The 19,710-nt window shown below is 33.2% G+C and overlaps 3 non-coding genes across 3 annotated transcripts; all 3 read right to left on the bottom strand.

The window, feature by feature from the left end:
- Positions 1–14,871: 14,871 nt before the first annotated feature.
- LOC132620704 (small nucleolar RNA snoR77Y) lies at positions 14,872–14,953 on the bottom strand. Its single transcript, XR_009575137.1, has one exon. It is a non-coding gene; the product is annotated as a small nucleolar RNA snoR77Y (small nucleolar RNA).
- A 57-nt stretch (positions 14,954–15,010) lies between these two features.
- LOC132620713 (small nucleolar RNA snoR2/U65) lies at positions 15,011–15,168 on the bottom strand. Its single transcript, XR_009575145.1, has one exon. It is a non-coding gene; the product is annotated as a small nucleolar RNA snoR2/U65 (small nucleolar RNA).
- A 148-nt stretch (positions 15,169–15,316) lies between these two features.
- Positions 15,317–15,382, bottom strand: LOC132620720 (small nucleolar RNA U49). The gene has a single exon (XR_009575152.1). It is a non-coding gene; the product is annotated as a small nucleolar RNA U49 (small nucleolar RNA).
- Between the last annotated feature and the right edge of the window lie 4,328 nt (positions 15,383–19,710).

The following is a 19,710-nucleotide window of genomic DNA, read 5'->3' as shown; positions in this document are numbered from 1 at the left end:
AATAAGCTCCTGCAATCCATATAACCAATATTATAATATTGATGAACCAACCATCTACACTCATTCGAAGTCACCGCATGCAATAAAGTGTTATGGTTTTTGGGAGAGAGGTGCAAACAATAAGGTAGAAAATATGAATGAAAATTGTCTCATATAAATTTTATTAATCATAAGCTTTTATATAGGCACATAAATAAAGTGGTAGATTACTCCTACATCTAAAATATTAGACTCTTATTAAAACTAAAAAAATGAATTTTCTACTAAATCAACTATTAGACATCTCATATAATTAAACAACTAATTATTCTAGAAAACTGCAGCAGTAACATATGCAAAATTCAACATTCCTCCTACTTCTGTTGTTGCAGTCTAAAAAGGTAGGTCCTCTCCACTTTCATCTTCTACCAGTAGTGCTTGTGAACTGTTTTGAATTTCTTTGAACTTGCACACTTTTGTAACATGACCTTTTTGTTTGCAATCTCCATAAATTGCGTCAGATCTCCAGCAACAAAAAATTTCTAACTGTGTTCTCTTTTTGCAATATTTATAGGGAGGATAATCAACTTTTCTTTGTTGTTATTTTGCATAAAAAATACCTTTAACAATTTTATCCTGTCTGAAAGCTCTTCTTTGCTCTTGTGCTTGAAGAACAATTATTAATTCTGCAAGAGAGATAGTAGAGAGATCCTTAGACTCTTCTGGTGCGGAAATTTGGATTCAAACCTCTCTGGAATAGTCACAAGAATTTTTTCTACTATTCTATTATCTTTAAAATCCTCGCCAAGTAACCTAATTTTGTTGACAATCAAAGAGATCCTGTCAGAATAGTTACTGGTGGTCTCACCATCTTGCATTCTAAGAGATTCAAAATCCCTTTTCAAATTCAAGATCTGATTTTGTATGCCTCGTTCACTTCCTTAATACTCCTTTTCGAGTTTCTCCCAAGATTCTTTTGTTGTCTTACATGCAATGATTTTAGAGAAGATAGAATTCGCAACTGAATTTTGAAGTACAATTTTGGCTTTGCATTTTTTTTATTTCTGAAAGAGTTTTGATTTCGGCAGGAATAGGATTTTCAGGGAGTTGTTGTATGGATTTTTCTTTGATTATAACTTCCCACAAATCATATGCTTCAAGATAAGATTTCATTTTTACTGCCCAAATTTGATAATTTTCACCAGTGAAGGTTTGTGGAGCAACCAAAGAGATACCATTACTTGCCATGGTTGAAAAAATAAGGTTAAAAAGTAGTATGAATTAAAAAATGATATTGGTTGAAAATAGTCCTGAGCATTAAAAATAAGCACGGGTTAGAATTGGTTCAAAATAGCCCTGAGCGTTGAAAATAAGCAGGGGTTACAATGGATTGAGAATAGGTATGGGTTAAAAGTGGTCAAAAGTTTTTCAATGAATGCACAGAACCATTAAGATCAATGAAGGCTGTGATACCATTGTTGTGATTTTTTTGGAGAGAGATACAAACAATAAGGTGGAAAATATGAATGAAAACTGCCTCATATAAATTTTATTAATCATAAGACTTTATATAGGCACATAAAGTAAGTAGTAGACTCCTCCTACAACTAAAATATTAGACTCTTATTAAAACTTAAAAACTGAACTTTCTACTAAATCAACTATTAGATTTCTCCTATAATTAAACAACTAACCATTCTAAAAAGCTATAGCAGTAACAAATGTAAAATTCAACATAATGCATCACTGGTTGAGGAAGACTTTGTAGTCATATTTTTTCTTTCGCATATAACAAGATAAAAAGGGACAAATGTGAGTCCAAATACTTCACCTTCATGTAAAAAAAAATTAAGTTTTCATTATATTCTTAGTTGATTAAGTTCACCTAACTCCTAATTACTTAAAATAATGAACATAGGTTTCTCACCTTTTAAAAAAAATGAACATAGGATTTTCTCAGAATTTTCAAAGTTGAAACCTTTGCCTAGAAGAATTGTAGCTTTAGATTGTTAGGATACAACTGAATATATAAACTATTTGCTATGGTTTGTGAGTAGTCCAATAGGATAATTAGGTGAATATAGCATAAAGTTATATTGGTCAATTATGATTTGCATATCACAGTTTTGAAATGTGCTTTTTCCCTCTTCTTTGCTTATAACTTTGGAATCACGATGATGTGACAATAATTTGTGACTAATCCAACAAGACAATTAGGTAGAATTCATAAACGGTATGTCACGACTTGCTTGCCACAGTTATCGAATTAATTTTTTTCTACTTCTAAATCATGAAGTCATATGTAAGTAGTCCAACATGAAAATTAGGTTGACTATAGCATAAAGTTATATTGGTCTATTATGATTTGCATGTCACAATCTATTGTGTTAGTTCCGCTTGCCAACATTTCTTTACCATTTCTGTTGCGCATAGCTTAATGTATTATAGTCTAAATTCTTTTTCTCAACTTAAAATGGACAATTCCACATAAATAATACTCCCTCCATTCACTTTTACTTGTCTATTATTCTAAAAATACATTTTCATTTTTATATGTCTCTTTTAGCATATTAAAAAAAAAATCTTTTTTGTATTTTTTATCCAAAGTATTAATTACTCATTTCAAATCATTTCTCAATTAAAAATATGCACCAATTAGTATGGATATCATGGTAAATTATGCACTTCATTTATTATTTATTAAAAATGTGCAAAGTCCATAGTGGACAAGTAAAAGTAAAAGTGAGAGAGTAAAAGCGAAGACAAATTTGAACACGTCCTAAAGGTATCCTTTTGGGCAAATCATCTCGTGGGTAGAGTGCTGCTAAATGACACAACCCATTTTGGCACAACTGTCACAACCCATGCAAGGCCAACGTAAAATGACCAATATACCCCAGCCTCACAAGGGTCCAAAACAACCTTTTTCCCTCCAATACAATGTAATGATTACTAAAGCTTAAACATTTTTTGCAATATTTAAAACGGATAGATACACTTATAAATCTATACGGTCTACATAACCTACAATCTACATAATTTATACGACGGGCCAACTTAAACAATATAAAAAGCCCTAATTGTTTTTTTACAACAAAGCCCTCTTTTCACTATTTATGTGAGGATACTTTATTCCTTAACAAGTGGACACTTTCTTATTTTAATTGTAAACAAAAAATGCAATGTTAAATTCAACATTTTTCCTTCTCTAATTAAAATGCTTAGCTAGAAACATAAAATAAATAAGAACTTAAAAAGTTTGAAATGCATTTATGAAAACATCTTTCGTCTGATAGGACACCAATTATTAACATCAGATATTGTGAACATAAAGAAGATGCATTGGGCTGCTTAAACAAATTGGGCCCAAATATTCAACAGAGGAGAAATGTAGCCCAATATCAAATATTGCTAACATTGCATCTCAGCCACACAAAGTTAACAAAACAATATCAACCGTACGATCAAATATCCTTGATCAACAAAAGTGACTTGATTTTGAAAAGTTTTTAATTTGCTAAAATACATAAGTAAAATAAAAATAAAAGTAGTATCAGAGCTAAGTTTGACATAAAATAAGCTCTGGTACCACTTTTAAATCATGTTATAAATATAAAGTAAAGTAATTGTGATTTCATTTAGTAGCTATCACTTCTTTTGCATTCTATTTTTGGCTTCTTAATAGGCGTGTCAAGTTAATACATAACATGTAAAAATTAACAGAACGAGTAACCAATTAGTTTTGACAAGAAAAAGCTACAATTTAAATTTAGATTTTGCACAACATAATTAATAATAAAATAGAACAAATCCATAATAAATATATTCTTACGAGAAGTATAACTTTAATAAATGCTAAATAATTCGATGTTCATCGTCGATTAGACTGGTCTTTCAGACAGTCACATACTTGCTAAAACAAAAAACGGAACTTAGCTTCTCACTGACTACATCAGAAGCGAAATCGTCAAATTCAAATACAATACTAATATATAAGTAATCTACACTGTGAATGACTTTAAATGAGACATCGAATTGTCTCAATTTAGCTAAGTAATTAGATAGAATTGGGTAGCAATTAGTAAGTTTAGATTTAATTCAATCAATTTAAACGAAGATAGTGAATTTAACATTATCACGACCCATTTAGCCTAGGCCGTGCGGACACTTACCTTCCCACCTCAGTAAGCGAACCCTCATCCCAACAATGAACCAATACATAATTTGATAAAAGTTAAGTAGCGGAAATCAATAAATACGTAAGTCTCACGATATATATAGATAGGTAGTAGTAAAAAGTGCGGAAGACAGTAAATACCCCCAGGGTCTAGTCTGAATAATACAACAGCATCTAAGGAGAATAATACAATCTGGAGTTACTAATACATAATATCTTTGTCTCTGGAATAAAAGTAAGACATATGTCAGTAAAGTCTTCAAGGTCAGCGGACGCCATGCTCACCCTGGAAACGGAAGTTGAATAGTCGATCAACCACGGGTCAGAGAAGTAGATCCGACCTGGTACTTTGCATTCATAAAAGAATGCACCAAGTGCAGGTCAGTACAAACAACAATATTGGTAGGCATCATCGGCCGACTAAGCATAGTTAACACAATTTAGATTATAAAGCAGATAAGTAATTAAACCAACCAAGTATGAGACAATATAATCGCAACCGAGTATCCGTTATCACCCATGTAAGCAACTAAACCCGAATATGTCCAGTTTGAGTATATCCGATCTAATCCAATCATCACAATCCAATCACCAAACATCTCAATCAAGTCATCATACAATGCAGTGCAATGATGGAATGAATGAAATGTAATGCCATGCAAATGAGGTGTACACATGTACTCCGGACGGAAATATCGATATCTCGGTAGTACAACCCAGCGTGACTCGCGAAGTCTAATTGCCACCCATCCCGGATCTTTGCCTAACAGACAGACTGGACCCTGACTAATTGCTCACAGAGGGAGTCTCACCAGCACCATCCTGGGGGACCCGCGGAGTCCATGCACTAACAGCGATTCCGGGATAACATCGGAATCGGCCATGCAACAACGATGCCGGGATAGCTCCTTGGTCATCGGCCACCTCACAGTCACTCAAGTACAAAGAGTTCATAAAATATGAGTTCCATTTAATCAACGATTCCGGAATGAATCTTCGGACATCGACCTTTTCACAATCACTCAAGTAAAGAATTTATTCAAAATATCAGTTTCGCTCAATCAACGATACCGGATCATCACCTGGTATCGGTCATGCATCATGAATATGAGAGAATGCGTGCAATGCGAATGTCAGTCATTAACAATCAAGTTCAATATCACAAGTACCAATAACGAGTACGCCAACAATGTATCATAGCACAATACCAACAATGGTATGCCAACAATATATCAATATCACAAGTACCGACAACAGGTACGCCAATAATGTATCATAGTACAAATACCAACAACGGGTATGTCAACGATATACCAATATCACAAGTACCGACAATGGGTACGCCAACAATGTATCATAGTAAAACTACCAACAACGGGTATGCCAATTCTATCCAAATCAAGACGACAAACAGAATTCCATATTTACCAACTACACATGGCATCAAGCCAACCCAATTGAACAATTAAAGCACACATAATGGGATGGCTAGTCCCAACACGCATCAGGGCCCAACCTAAGGCAATATCCATTCCAACTTCATACCCGAAGGTTCACATGATGTCTCCGACATTATACTCTAAATATGTGATTCACTATGCGAAGTCTCACCAAAGGTAAACCATAACCTACCTGGATGGCCGAACCGCAACACCAACAACTCACTCCTTTGCCTTTCCCTTCCACTGAAGCACAGAACCAAAGTAGTCTAAGAATAATCGAATTCTATATTAGAAATCATGAAGATTGATACTAATCTTGCTACGATTTCAATTAGGTCAATTTTAACCCTAGAAATTTGGGAAACGGGCCCACAAGGGCAAAACGGGAAATTCGTGGGAAAAATACCTAATTAAGTACTAGGCAATCATAATCCAATCATTAATTGATAATTTAGCTCAATAATTAGCCTAGATTCTGATTTCATGCAAAAACCCCAAATTGGGTATAAACCCTAAGTCTTCAATTCCAATATTCAATGTTAAAAGTGGAAGATCTATGATTAATGAGCCTAGATTAGTCAATATCTAACAAAACATCACCAATTTATTCATTAATAATCCTAGGAACAATGTTCTTCCAAACCCTTATTGACACCCAATTTTGTCCCTCCTTTATTCCAATTCATTTTCTTGAGCTTCTAAATTATTAATAAACTAAATATCTTATTTTCACCCTTACTTTATTAACATTGCTACTAATATATAATTATTGTTAGGAATTGTTATTTTATTAATACCTCGTACATTGTTACTTACTCATTACGTATTAATCATAAGATATAACCTTATTTGTATTTTCTTAAATTACACCTTATTAATGCTAGTGGCTAAATTATTATTATCACATATATATATGGTATTATGTTAATACAAAGAAGCCTAAAGAATGAATTAGAATAGGAAAAGAGACCATTAATCCAACCCAATCAGCCCACAAAACTCTTTTATTTCAGACCAGCCCAATTGGCCCATTTTCGCCCAAAAATACAGCAGCCCACCTCATATCTCTTAGACAAAGCTAGGGTTTTCCTCTACCCTCAAAGTGGCGCCTCCTTCCACTTTTGGCCAAGAAACATTTCTCTCTATCCATGGCAGAAGATTGCCCCTCCAATTTAGAGTAAGTTTCTGACTTTTTCACCTTTTCTCTCCTCTCCTATTTATTACAAGATTCAGTCAAAATATACAAGAAGCCAAGAATTCTTTTCAAAAAATCTGATTTTGTTGAAGCATAAGAGATCCATTCACAGGCCTAATTCAAACGGCTATTCATTTCAAAATCCCGCCTAAAATACCACTTCACAAACCCTAACCTTTTCCTATAAATACATCTCTAACTCTCAGCCGAAACCACCTTTTTGACACTCAAGTTTTACCATAGTTTCAATATCAATACTATTGCTTTAACGAGCTCAGTCTCCATTCAACTCCTTGAAAATACTCTCATCATCTTCCAAAACTTTCTTTTCTTTCTTGGTGAAATTTAGCCACGAAAAAGGTATTCAAATTCATCCCACTCTAGTTTTGAATCTGTTCATAATGAGAGAGTAGGTTCGAGGCCCCGACGTCCCAGTTCACTGCACCCACAAAAGAGTTTCACTTTGAGACTCAACGACGCCGCTACCACATGGAGTCCGCACATCGTCGATCAATTCCAGCTTTACATTGCTTAAAAGCGAACCACGAAAAATTAATTCTTTCTGTTGGGAGCCGATTTTGGCTGTTGATTATTTTTGTTGTTGCTTGTTTACTTGTTTGGGGTTGACTAACATTTTATCTTAGTTGTGTGAATATCGTAAAATGCTTAACTGTTGTATTTTAACCAAGTCTCATTCTATCCATTTTAGGAGGTCTTCAATTAAGTGGAGTTTAATTGTTCCTCTTGGAGCTTTGGTACTTTTTCAAATTAGGAAGTAAAGATTATGCTCTCCAAGTACCAAAAATCGAGACACGAAATTTAACTTATTCTGAGAATGAAAACGCAGACTGATTTTAAAAGACAAACTTTAGACCTTTGCTCCTTTCCAACGTTTGAAACGTGTATTTGTTTGAGGCAACCTTTTCATAATTTATTTTGTTCTATTAGTCTTGTTATAAGTCTTTACACTCCGCTAATTGCTACCATAGCTAAATTGACATTAACAAACATTTTCTCTAAACTTGATACAGTTAACTACCTTCTTCCAAATACTTGGACCTTACTTATATTTTACACTTATACTTAGCCTTTTAATTACCTCTAAGTCCGGCCGGTTAATCGTCTTTTACGGATCTTAAAGGGTGCTTAATACCTCCTTTTAGATTAATTGAACCCTTACCTAGACTTTAAAATGGAGTTAACTTTAGACAATTACTTTAATAAACTTTACATGTCCTAATTCACCATAAATAATTAGGTGACGACTCTTTAACTTTAATTAATCTCCGAATTACTAGAATGTTGTAAACCATTTTGACCCTGGTTAAAATGGGATATAACAACCCTCTTTCAACTATTACCACCATGGGTTCATTAAGGGAAAAGGGGGAATTTAACATGATTATGGTTTAAGGAACAATGAAGAAATAAGTAAGAATTACCTCCAAGATTGTCCTCCAAATAACCTTAAGAGCAGTCTTCAAGCTCAAATATCAAAATGGGGTAAAATGAGGGTCTAGGGCTTTTTAACACTTCATTAATATAATTAAATGCCCGTCACACGCTGTAGCGGTACTGGGACCGCTCCAGCGGCACTGGGACCGCTCCTGCGGCGCCGCCCCAGCGGTCAAGCCTCAATGGCTAGGACGGCTTCAGCGACAGGGCTACCGCTCCAGCGGTGCCGCTGCTGTGGTGCTGCTGCCGCCAAAGCGGCCACCATACACCAGAAACTTAGCCCAAATTTCACCTTTTAATCCGATTTTCTGATTAATTCCCGAGGCCATCTGCTCACATTCCAGACACATAGTACCACATAAAAACACGCCTGTAGCCTCGGAATTCCCAATGGAGGTCTCGTTGACCAAGTCAACTCCCGGTGCATTAATACCAAATTTTCATCCCATGTCCCAAAATGCACCCAAATGCATTGGGAATCGAAGCAAACACACACACAAGATCTAAACGACCATCCAGACCTCTCGGAATCGACGAAATTCCGAAAAAGGTTTGTTTGCCCAAAAGTCAACTTTGGGCCAATCATTTTTCACTTTAAACCTATTTTTTCACAAAAGTTGTCCGAATCCCGTCTAGACATCTCAGGAAGGGTGTCAACGGTCCGCTCGGTCAAAAGTGAGCTTATAAATGTTCGGAGACAGGCGAAAACGCCGAAGAGACCACAACAACCAAACGGGTCATTACAAACATGTAGTCAACTTTATGGTTGACTTTAAATGAGACATTGAATTGTCTCAATTTACTAATTAGATAGAATTTAGAAGGAATTAGTAAGTTTAGATCTTATCCAATCAATATAAACAAAAATAGTGAATTTAACATGAATTGCTTCAATTAGTTAAGTATTAAATAGAATTGAGTAACAATTAGCAAGTTTAGATCTAATTCAATTAGTTTATCTAAGTATTAGTTAAGATTTAGTAAAAGGTCTGTTAAGTGTTGCTTCAATTTCATCAAATTTTATATAAATATGTGAATGTAACTATGATAACAATATTTTGCATTGAATTTTCTATTAAATATTGAAAAGTCATTTCTTTTACCATTTTTCTCCATTCAAAAGATAATACTTAGCCAAATTGAAGGAATTAGAATTAAACTTGTTAATTTAACATATTTTGATTCCATTAAATTCATTTTCTTAAAATAGTGGATTTAATAAGTAGTCAACACTATGATTGCCTTTGATTGAAACGAATCAATATTTTGCATTGAATTTCGTATTAAATATTAAAAAGTCATTTATATTACCAATTTTTTCGATATATCCAAAAAATTACATTGTAAAAAAAATAATGGAATGGGGCTTTGTGTATTGTTTATCACATATTTATATGGTATAAATTAAAGTATTATATTTTATTGGACAAATTTATTTTGTGGGCTGATTGTTGTGAACATAAAGATGCATTGGGCTGCTCAAAGAAATTGGGCCTAAACAACCACAACACAAATATTCAGCAGAGGATAAATGTAGTCCAATATCAAAGTAAAACAAAAAATGAAAACAAATGATTTTCACTATCTGCGCGCACCTAGACTCGAACTCGGACCTAAGGGTTCTAAACGTGAACCTTGACCAATTTTGCTGCAGTATAATTAGTCATTTCTTAGAACGAATATTTATTTAGCTGCCTTTTTGAATAGAACAAAATGGTAAAATAAATGACTTTTCAATAGTTAATAGGAATAATGAGTTGACACTGCATTTAAAGTATTAGATATGTTAACGTGTTATCGACAAACAAATGAGTATGTGATATGACATTTCATTCAAAGTCTTAGTGTTTTCTCAATCAAATCGCAAAATGAAATGAGTTTTGGTGTTCAAAAGGATTAAAATACATTGGTACTTGATTTGTTTAAGTTTGGTGATCATAAGTGAAAGAAAAAATGAAAAAAAAAATTAGACTAAAGCGCGCACCTATACTCGAACTCGGGACTTAAGGGTTCTAAACGTGGACCTTGACCAATTTCGCTGCAAAAGCATTCGACATTTCTTGGAACGGAAATTTAGTTAGCTGCATTTTTTAATAGAGCAAAATGATAAAATAAATGACTTTTCAATATTTAATAGGAAATTCAATGCAAAATATTGGTTTGTTGCATTCTCACAATCAAATTGGCAGCATTTCATGATATTCATGCTCAGTTTGGATTTTTTACGTTACAAACTTGTTTGCGCTATGATCGGTAATGATTCCCCTTGTTGTTTTACATTACTGATCAGTAATTGGGAGCTCATTTATAATAAGGTTATAACTAATTTTAGTTCATAGTTACTTCGACACTAAAAGTGACTTGATTTGTTATGTTAATAAGTAATAATTTGACACTGCATTCACAAGAAATAGCAACATGGAGTTCAACAAAAAATAATACAAAATTAAACAACATGAACAAAAACAAAATAAAATTAAACAACAGAAATTAATCACTCATTCAAATTATTCCACTCTTCAATATATAACGTCCAATAAAAATCAAATACCGTATGTATATAGTCAATATTTAATACTCTATTTACAGGAAAAAATAAAAACACTTTTAGATACCAAAACAAAAAGGAAAAAGAAGAAAAAAATACACTCTAGGTCAAATACCATATGTATATAGACAATATATAATATCCTATTTACAGGAAAAATAAAAACACTTTCAGTTACTAAAACAAAAATCAAAAGAAGAAGAAAGTACACTCTAGGCCAAATACTGCATGTACACTAATACAACTACTGTTAAAAAAAAAAAGTAGGGCTATTGGTGCACTCCACCTTAAAAAATCAGGAAATATATATTGGGAACATAAACTATGATTAGCCTAAGTGAGAGAGAATCTCAAATTATAATTTTTTTTTCAGGAAGGGCATTGATGTAATAGCACATAATAATAAAATAATAAAGAGCCAAGATTCCCTAAAAAAATCATGTGAAGTTACAATTATATCCCCATTTTGCACAAAAATGATTGTGCCAAATATAATTTTCCTTTTGGGTATTGTTGTTTCCAGCTCATTCTTTCATTTGCCATTCTTTCCGACCTTTCGAGTCTGACGTTAATTTCAATACAGATATGCTTTAACGAGTCATGTCGATTTTAAGATATGAGTTTTGTTTATTTTAGATTAGATTTTGAAGGTAGTCAATCATGTATATATTTCATTATGACAGTGGCAGGAGACTCGGAGCACTTCCCAGTGATGATGGGGTTACACCAGGTATCCGCTCTTAGCCTATTTCTATTTGCCTTGGTGATGGATGGACTGACGCGGCAAATTCAAGGTGAGATGTCATGGTGTATGTTATTCGTAGATGACATTGTTTTGATTGACGAGACCCAAAGCGAAGTTAACGTTAAGTTGGAGGTTTGGAGACAGACTTTGGACTCTAAAGGGTTCAGGTTAAGCAGGACCAAGACAAAATACTTAGAGTGCAAGATCAATAACGTGGCACAGGCAGCTAGCGTGGAAGTAAGGCTTGGAACCCAGGTCATTCAACAGAAAAAGAGTTTTAAATATCTTGGGTCTATTATCTAAGATAATGGAGATATCGATGATAATGTCACACTTCGTATTGGAGTAGGGTAGATGAAATGGGGGACTCGCATCCGGAGTCTTGTGCGATAAGAATGTGCCACCGAAACTTAAAGATAAGTTTTATAGAGTGGTGGTTAGACCTACTATGATGTATGGGGCGGAGTGTTGGCCAGTCAAGAACTCTCACGTCCAGAAGATGAAAGTTACAGAAATGAGGATGTTGCGATGGATGTGTGGGCATAACAAGAGCGATAGAATAAGGAGTGAAGATATCCGGGTCAAGGTGGGAGTGGCTTCGGTGGAGGATAAGATGCGGGAATCGAAGCTGAAATGGTTCGGACATGCGCAGAGAAAATGTACGGGACGCCCCAGTGTGGAGGTGTGAGAGGTTAGCTATGAACGGTTTCAAAAGAGGCAGAGGTAGGCCGAAAAAGTATTGAGAAAAGGTGATTTGACACGACATTGGCACTTGTCCAGCTTACCGAGAACATGACTTTAGATAAGAGATTATAGAGGGCTCAAATTAGGGTAGAAGGTTAATAAGTAATTGACTATTGTCTTGTTTGTCCTTTCATACTAATAGTTGTAGTATTATCCTTGTAGGTCCTTGTCTTTCGATTCCCGAAACTATTTGGTTTTGCTTGTACTTCGATTATTTTCAAATTGTTTTAATTTCTACAGTAGTTCACCATGCCTTTTATACTGCTTTAAATTACTTATTTTTGTCGCTAGTACTATTTGAGTGCTTCTTTTTACTATGTTCTTTATCATATTATCTTGTTGCTATTACTGTTTATTACTCATGATGCTTTTTCATCTCTCTTTGAACCGAGAGTCTATCGGAAAACAGCCTCTCTATCCGTCAAAAGGTTGAGGTAAAGTTTGCGTACACTCTACCCTCCGCAGACCTCTACCCTCGTAGAGTTGTTGATTATACGAGGTTCTCATAGAGATGCTAATGGATATGCGATGTTTGTGGCATTCGATTGTGAAGACTACTTAGTTGAAAATACTAATTTGCAAACTTATCTTTCTTTTCAAATATCAAGCCATTCAGGTGTTGGTTGTTGTAACATCACTTAAAGTATTTAGAAAATTGCTGAGTTTCCATGGCCTCTCATTTGTGATGAGTAGTGTTTTAAAAGGCGGGGCATTTTACATACGCCTCTCGACAAGGCATAAGCCTCATGGGTATTTAATTTTTAGTATTTCTTAAAATAATATAATTACAATAAATATTTTTAAATAGGTAAAATTACATAAAAAAAACAAAAAAACTGTAAATAAATGAAATATATATATATGTGTGTGTGTGCATGTGATCGCACGGGCACTTGATCCTCACAAAAAAATGATCAAAGCAATCCATTATACACCGTTTATAACTTATAATTATATATAATATAACTTTACAAGTATAAACAATACAATGAAATAAAAGCTATTATGAAATGCAAAACAATTCTAACATTTTAACTTTCAAACGCGGAAAAAAACACAATTTCTTAAAACACTATTACTATCACACTATTCCTTTTATCTCTCTATAAGCAAATAATCAATAAAATTTATCAATATTACAATTAAAACATAACTTCTTCATGAACAAAAAATAAAATTATATGATAATTCTGATATATAAAACTTATGACCAATGACAAGTGAAAATGTACAATTCCGCTATGAATTACACCCAATCTTCTATTTCTATAGATGAAAAACTATTAAATATCATTATTTTGTTAAACAATTATAAAGGTGAATGATTTTAATTAAGGAATTTAACATACAATTTGTGTAAAAACTGCTTAGCGAGCCCTGAGCGTTAGGCATGTTTAGAGCGTATTAAGGCGTAAATCTCATAGGAACTAAGCCTCGGATATTAGCCCCAGAGCATTTTGCCACTGCCCTACCTGAGGCGAGCCCCGAAGCAAGTCCTGACACTGCGTTTTAAAACAATGATGATGACTTGAGCATGACCAAGAATAGTGTTCAAATCAGACATCATTGCCACTTCATTTGCACGTTGAATTTCAGATTCATGTTTTGAAAATTTTAATTATTACAATGTCGATCTTGTAGACGTATGTTGTCTTGCTAAATAACACAATTTTCTCTGTTAATAAAATTGAAATAATTTAGTCAAAATGCATATTCTTTGTTTTTCTTAAGGAATATGAAAAATGGATGAACGCTTAATTTGAACCGAAAAAAATAGATTGTTTGCCCAAACTTCTAAAAAGCTAAAAGTATTCTTCTAAATGAATATTTAGAGAATTAAAGTGTTTGACTACGCTTTTACCAAAAATATATTGATTTTTCAATAGAGGCAGAAGATATCTTTCTGAAATTGAGAAATACAGTAGCTTTTACTCACACTTTAAAGCCTTGAACACAATATGCTATTCCCCAAAAAATACTGTTAAAAATTCTTCTACCAAAATAAAAATCAAAATAACCAGCTACTTTATGTTTGCCATTACTGCGTTTTTCATTTCCAAACATTTTCAATTATTTTAACCCTTTCAACAGTGATTCAGAATCATGTTTACAGAAATTTGGTCATTGATATGTTGCCATATTAGTATGGATTGATGACTTGTTTATTTAAATTTGTAGCAGAAAATTGCTCTAGGATTATTTAATTACCCATCTTTATCAATAGAACAGAAATATTTAGTCTAAACTTATTTCGAATCAACCTAACCTTCTCAAATCTTTTACTACATTCTACAAGCAGACTATTGAATTCACCCACAATCTCGATCTGATGAAAAACTCAATTGCTGTTGTTATTGGACTAAAAACTAGATATTAAATCAGTTCTTTGCCCAATAACAATAACAGCTAAGTTTTTTTAAGCTGTTGGTATAAAGCAACATAGTATAAAAAAGACTTGTAGTACTGGCCAACTATAACTAATTTTTTTTTTCAAAAAAAAAGAAATAAGACGCTCCAAAAATGATTTAATGGGAAATAATACACTACTGTAATAACAAAAGAGGTGAAATGAAAAGTAGTAATATAACGAAGCCTCAGACAGCCGAATTGACATCAATGTAAATGTTCAGACGGTAATTCCAAATATTTAAAAACACCTCATTGGCTTCATTACTCACAAAATTAAAATAGTACTTTTTAAGAAAATAAATTTGGAAGATAATATAAATGTAATCGCACGAAACGGCTCCGTGTAGGAATTGAAAGATCCATACACAGATTCCTATCAAAATGCGAAATGTTAAATTAATAACTTATTATTGGTCCAATCATAGCACCTTCGGTCATTGCTTATTTTTGCTACCGTCGACGTGGCATCGGACCCAATAAATTAAAACATTGAAAAAACCTCAGAGACCCGTTACAAATCACACACACAGCGGCGGAGCAGAATACCACGAAATCCCGACCGTCGAACAGAAACGGGAAGGAAACTGATCAACGGTGGATGGGAGATGAGAGTGGAAACTGCTTCGCCGGTGTTGTTTAAAAGTGTCATACGGCACTTCCTATTCCTGGGATGTCTTCCTCATTGGTGCTAAATAGTTAATACAAATTCAAAAACATACAAGAACACAAAATTGCTAAACCCTAAATGTAAAAGCTAAGGACTAAGGGAAGAAGCTGTGGATGAATGAGATGGGAAAGGTGAATATATGTTTAAATAGGCCTATGTGAAACCCTAATTCTGATAAACATAGCCAATTTGGTTGTGTCCCTGGGTTGGGCTGGACAATATGGGCTAGCATATTATATGTTTCATTTTAGGGATTAAGCCCAATGGCCATTCGGCGATCCAGTATACTACTGCTAGATTTCGCCCAATTATTAGAGCTTATTTGGTACGAGAGATAAGGATAAATAATTTCAGGATTATATTTGAGATGAGTTTATTTCATTTTTTATTGCAATAAAATTGTGGTATAATTAATCCTGAAATTAGTTATTCCGGGATTTATCTTTGTGGGAGGGTGGTATAACTAACCCCTCCCAGGATAAGTTATCCAAGGATAATTTGTTTCCAACCAAACAACCCCTTAGTTTATTACTAGGCTTAGCCCTTCCGTGATTTAGGACCCGTTTGGCCATAAGAATTATTCACTTTTTTAAAAAAAAAAATCACTTTTTTCAAAAATTAGTGTTTGGCCATGAAAATTCCAAATACAACTTAAAAATTGTATTTGAAATTTGAACAACAAGAAAAACTTGTTTTTCATAACAAAAATAAGTACATTTCAATAATAAAAATACTATTTGTGAAAACTATGATCAAACACAACTCCAACTTCGAATTTCAAAAAAAAAGTGAAAAGGTTTTTGATTTCTATGACAGCACGCCTACTTAGTTACCCTTTTTAGTCTAATTATTACACCAATCGATGATTTTCCCCTTGGCTATCTGAACTTTTCGCTTTCTCTGTCAATGCATTGAACCTTCCATTTTCAATCTATCGATTTCTCTGCAACCCTTCAAAGTTTCCTCTCGTTTTCGTTGATTTTTCCGTTCAAATATAAGATTTTTATCCAAAATTTTGTGGTATAGATATAATAAGCATTTTTAGGGTTGGAGATATTGAGGGGGGAAGAATGGCGATTGGTGCAAAAGTCAGGTGATGGCGGATCTGTCGCATGTTCGCTCACTACTGTTTATCTTGGATTGTTCTCACTTAAATGTAGTTGCAGTAGTGTTGAGAAAAAGAAAAGAGTGGGTTAACTTCAATATTTGGGAAGAATCTGGAAATTTATTATGAAATCTCAAACGGGTGTTGTCTCATTAGCTCAAGGAAGTCGATTTTGAAGTGTGGGTTTGCTCGGTGTTCCATAATTATTATGGGTAAAATTATAAGATCTAAAGGCCACAATTCTTGAAGCTTTCGGTTATTGCAAATCTAGAAGTACTATTTTCCTGAAATTCAATTGCGTGTCATGTCTATCTAAATGTTCTTTTTTCGATGAAGAAGTAGTTTCATTAAAAAGGCATCAAACAGATGTAAAAGTTACCAAAGAAGTTGAGCAACTTATATACAGCTATACATGACATATACATTATCTATACACTGCATTTTGAGTTGATTTCGTGTGTTTATGCATGATTATACAATGCATATACATTATATATAGAGTATATGCGATGTTTATAGATGGCTATATAGAACAAATATATTATTTATACACAGATGATACAACGGGCTATATAGGTCGCAAATTAGATGCGTGGCCCGTTTATATATATATATATATTATCGATACACTAATGATACACTGGGCTACATTGGTTGCAAACTAAATAAGTGGGCTGTATATACAGGTTATTTCCCCTTCATTTTACCCAAAATAGTAGACAAAGAAAAGCCCACAAAATAAAATATTAAATTCTTGCACAAAACTAACTTTTAGGATTTGGCTGTTTTACTTTAAAGAAGATAGGCATCTCGTTTGACACAACTAATTATAATTTTCTATTCACTGTTTAATTTGATTCAACCAATCGATTTTACCAAGCTAAATTGACAGACAAAGGCCCATTAAGGGGTACGGGAAAAAAGGTCCATTAAAGGGTATATGCCCTGCTAAATTCTGGGAACTTTTCTATACTTCAAGGATTTGGTAATCTTCCAGAAATCTAGCATCACATGAGAGATTGATTTAATGTAAGATTAACCCGCCCCAAATTATAATCATGTCATAAACCCACAAATAACCTTGTCAAACTATTTAAATAATATTTTGATTTATGCTATATATATAGCTATAATAAAGAAGAAAGAAAAAAGTTATTGTTTTTGTTTGGTAATAACTTATAACAAAAACAAAGAAAGAAATTAAAATAAGAGTTGGATAGTTATGATCCATTGTTTAGCACATTTTGACTCAGTTCATCATAGTTCAACTAACTTTTGAACAGGCTTGGGCAATGACTCATTTATTGATGCAGCTCATTTTGACCCGCTAAAATTTAACTCAAAGAGCGGTTTACCATCACTAATCTTTCTATTTTATAAGTTTAATGTTCAATTTTCGAACCCTTCCTTTCTTTTAGGATCATTACTTGATGTTCCAACAAGGATGATTAATATCTACAAAGACAACAAAACTAAAAGGAAAAACTAAAGAAAAACAATAAAGCAGTGAGCTTTGTCAAAGGCCCAGCCTCATAATGGATCGATAAAATTTGTTAAAACTAGTTTCCAACTTTCCATAATTTTCTTGAAGATTTTTGTTTATAATTAGGTTACTGGACAGTTAGGATTCGATTATGACTGATAATGACATTGGATCTGCAGACGTCGTTATCCTACTAAACATTTGATAATATTACAAGCGATTTTCATCATTCTTCATAAATTTGACCTTGGCATCGAAATTAATTCAACGGTCTAAGCAGCAAACATCAGTGTATTCAAAGAAATATAATTTGCTAAACCCAGTTCCTTTAATTAAGTTTCTGCCACGATGTTCCTTTACCTGTTATGTAAGAGGAAATAGTTTTGATCCATTGGAAAAAAATGTATCTTTTATAAAGGAGAAAATAGATAAAAATAAGAGAAAAGACCGTTGTATTTTTTTGAATTCCTTTATCACAAGTGAATTAGGGAAAATGCTTAGTAAAATATAGTTATTTCGTTGGTGAAATTAAAGCTACTAACTTAATCATAAAATATACGTTAATTTCACACACAGTCATTAAACTTTATTTGTTATATCAATAAAAAATTACAAAACTATTTTTTGCTAGATGTCTTCTACTAAAAAAGTCAATTGTGCACCTAATCAATAAGGATTAAGGAGTAATAATTTTCATTAGGATAGCTTTTTCTAAGTCACTAGTCTATTAACTTGGATTCACATTTGGTATGCCAACTTAAGGAGTAAAGTGTACTACAATGCTTCATTCGAAAAGTTAAACTTGAGACTTTTGATTAGAAATGAAGGATCTCAAGTCTCAACCATCCATCCGATGTTTAAACGAAAATAGCTTAGAGCTTATAGCAAACTCATAGTAATTCATTTTTTACTATACTTGAAATCAACTAATACAGGAATTTGTAAGCTTGGCACATGAGTTCATAGATTCATATGAAAAAAAAATTGATTTTTAATAAGCATATTAGATGATGAGTAGGCCAAAAAAGGGAGTAAAGTCCCTCCACCAAAAGTTTTCATTCTTAGAAATTAAACTTGAAATCTCTAATTAATTAGTAAATGTTTTTAATCATAACCATCTCATCACATTCTTTTATGTTTAGACGACAGTAGCTTAGAGTTTATTGAAATTTAAAATTGTAGGAATTCATTTTTGAACCATAACTTCTTGATTCTTGATCTATCACGAGACAACACAACGATTAGAAAATCTTATAATGTGATAATATCCTCTCCATGTAATGAGTCATTTTAATCAACAAATCCTTACAAATGAAAAGAGTACTAGAAGATGTTGTGGCCTGTGGGACATGAAAACAAAGAGAATGAAGAGTTGGAAATTTAATTTGTGGATCAAGAAAAAACTTATGCATCATGGAATCCAGTTGCTTAATACATGCCACTAATATTTTACATTTATTTTTAAATAAAAGCATTATTTCTATCTTTTTGTTAGAAATCTGACAGAAAGTGATTGGGTCTCAGTATAGGAAGTACTACACACCATAACATGCGCATCTTGGGCAGATCTGTACATATCAATGATTTGGTACCCTCTAAATTGTCTTATCCTCTTATTTTAAGCCTCTTATACTTGTCTTTATATTTGGAAACTGGGCCCTACCCACATGATATCCCAACTATCAAATACATACAAGACTCAAAGTAGGTCACAGAACTAAATTATTGAGGACCAAAATTATTAGGGCACAAGTGCACGTA

Source organism: Lycium barbarum, chromosome 11, assembly GCF_019175385.1.
Source record: "Lycium barbarum isolate Lr01 chromosome 11, ASM1917538v2, whole genome shotgun sequence".
NCBI classification, from domain to species: Eukaryota; Viridiplantae; Streptophyta; class Magnoliopsida; order Solanales; family Solanaceae; genus Lycium; species Lycium barbarum.
The sequence above is the reverse complement of the archived record's forward strand: the minus strand, read 5'-3'. Positions and strand labels throughout refer to the sequence as shown.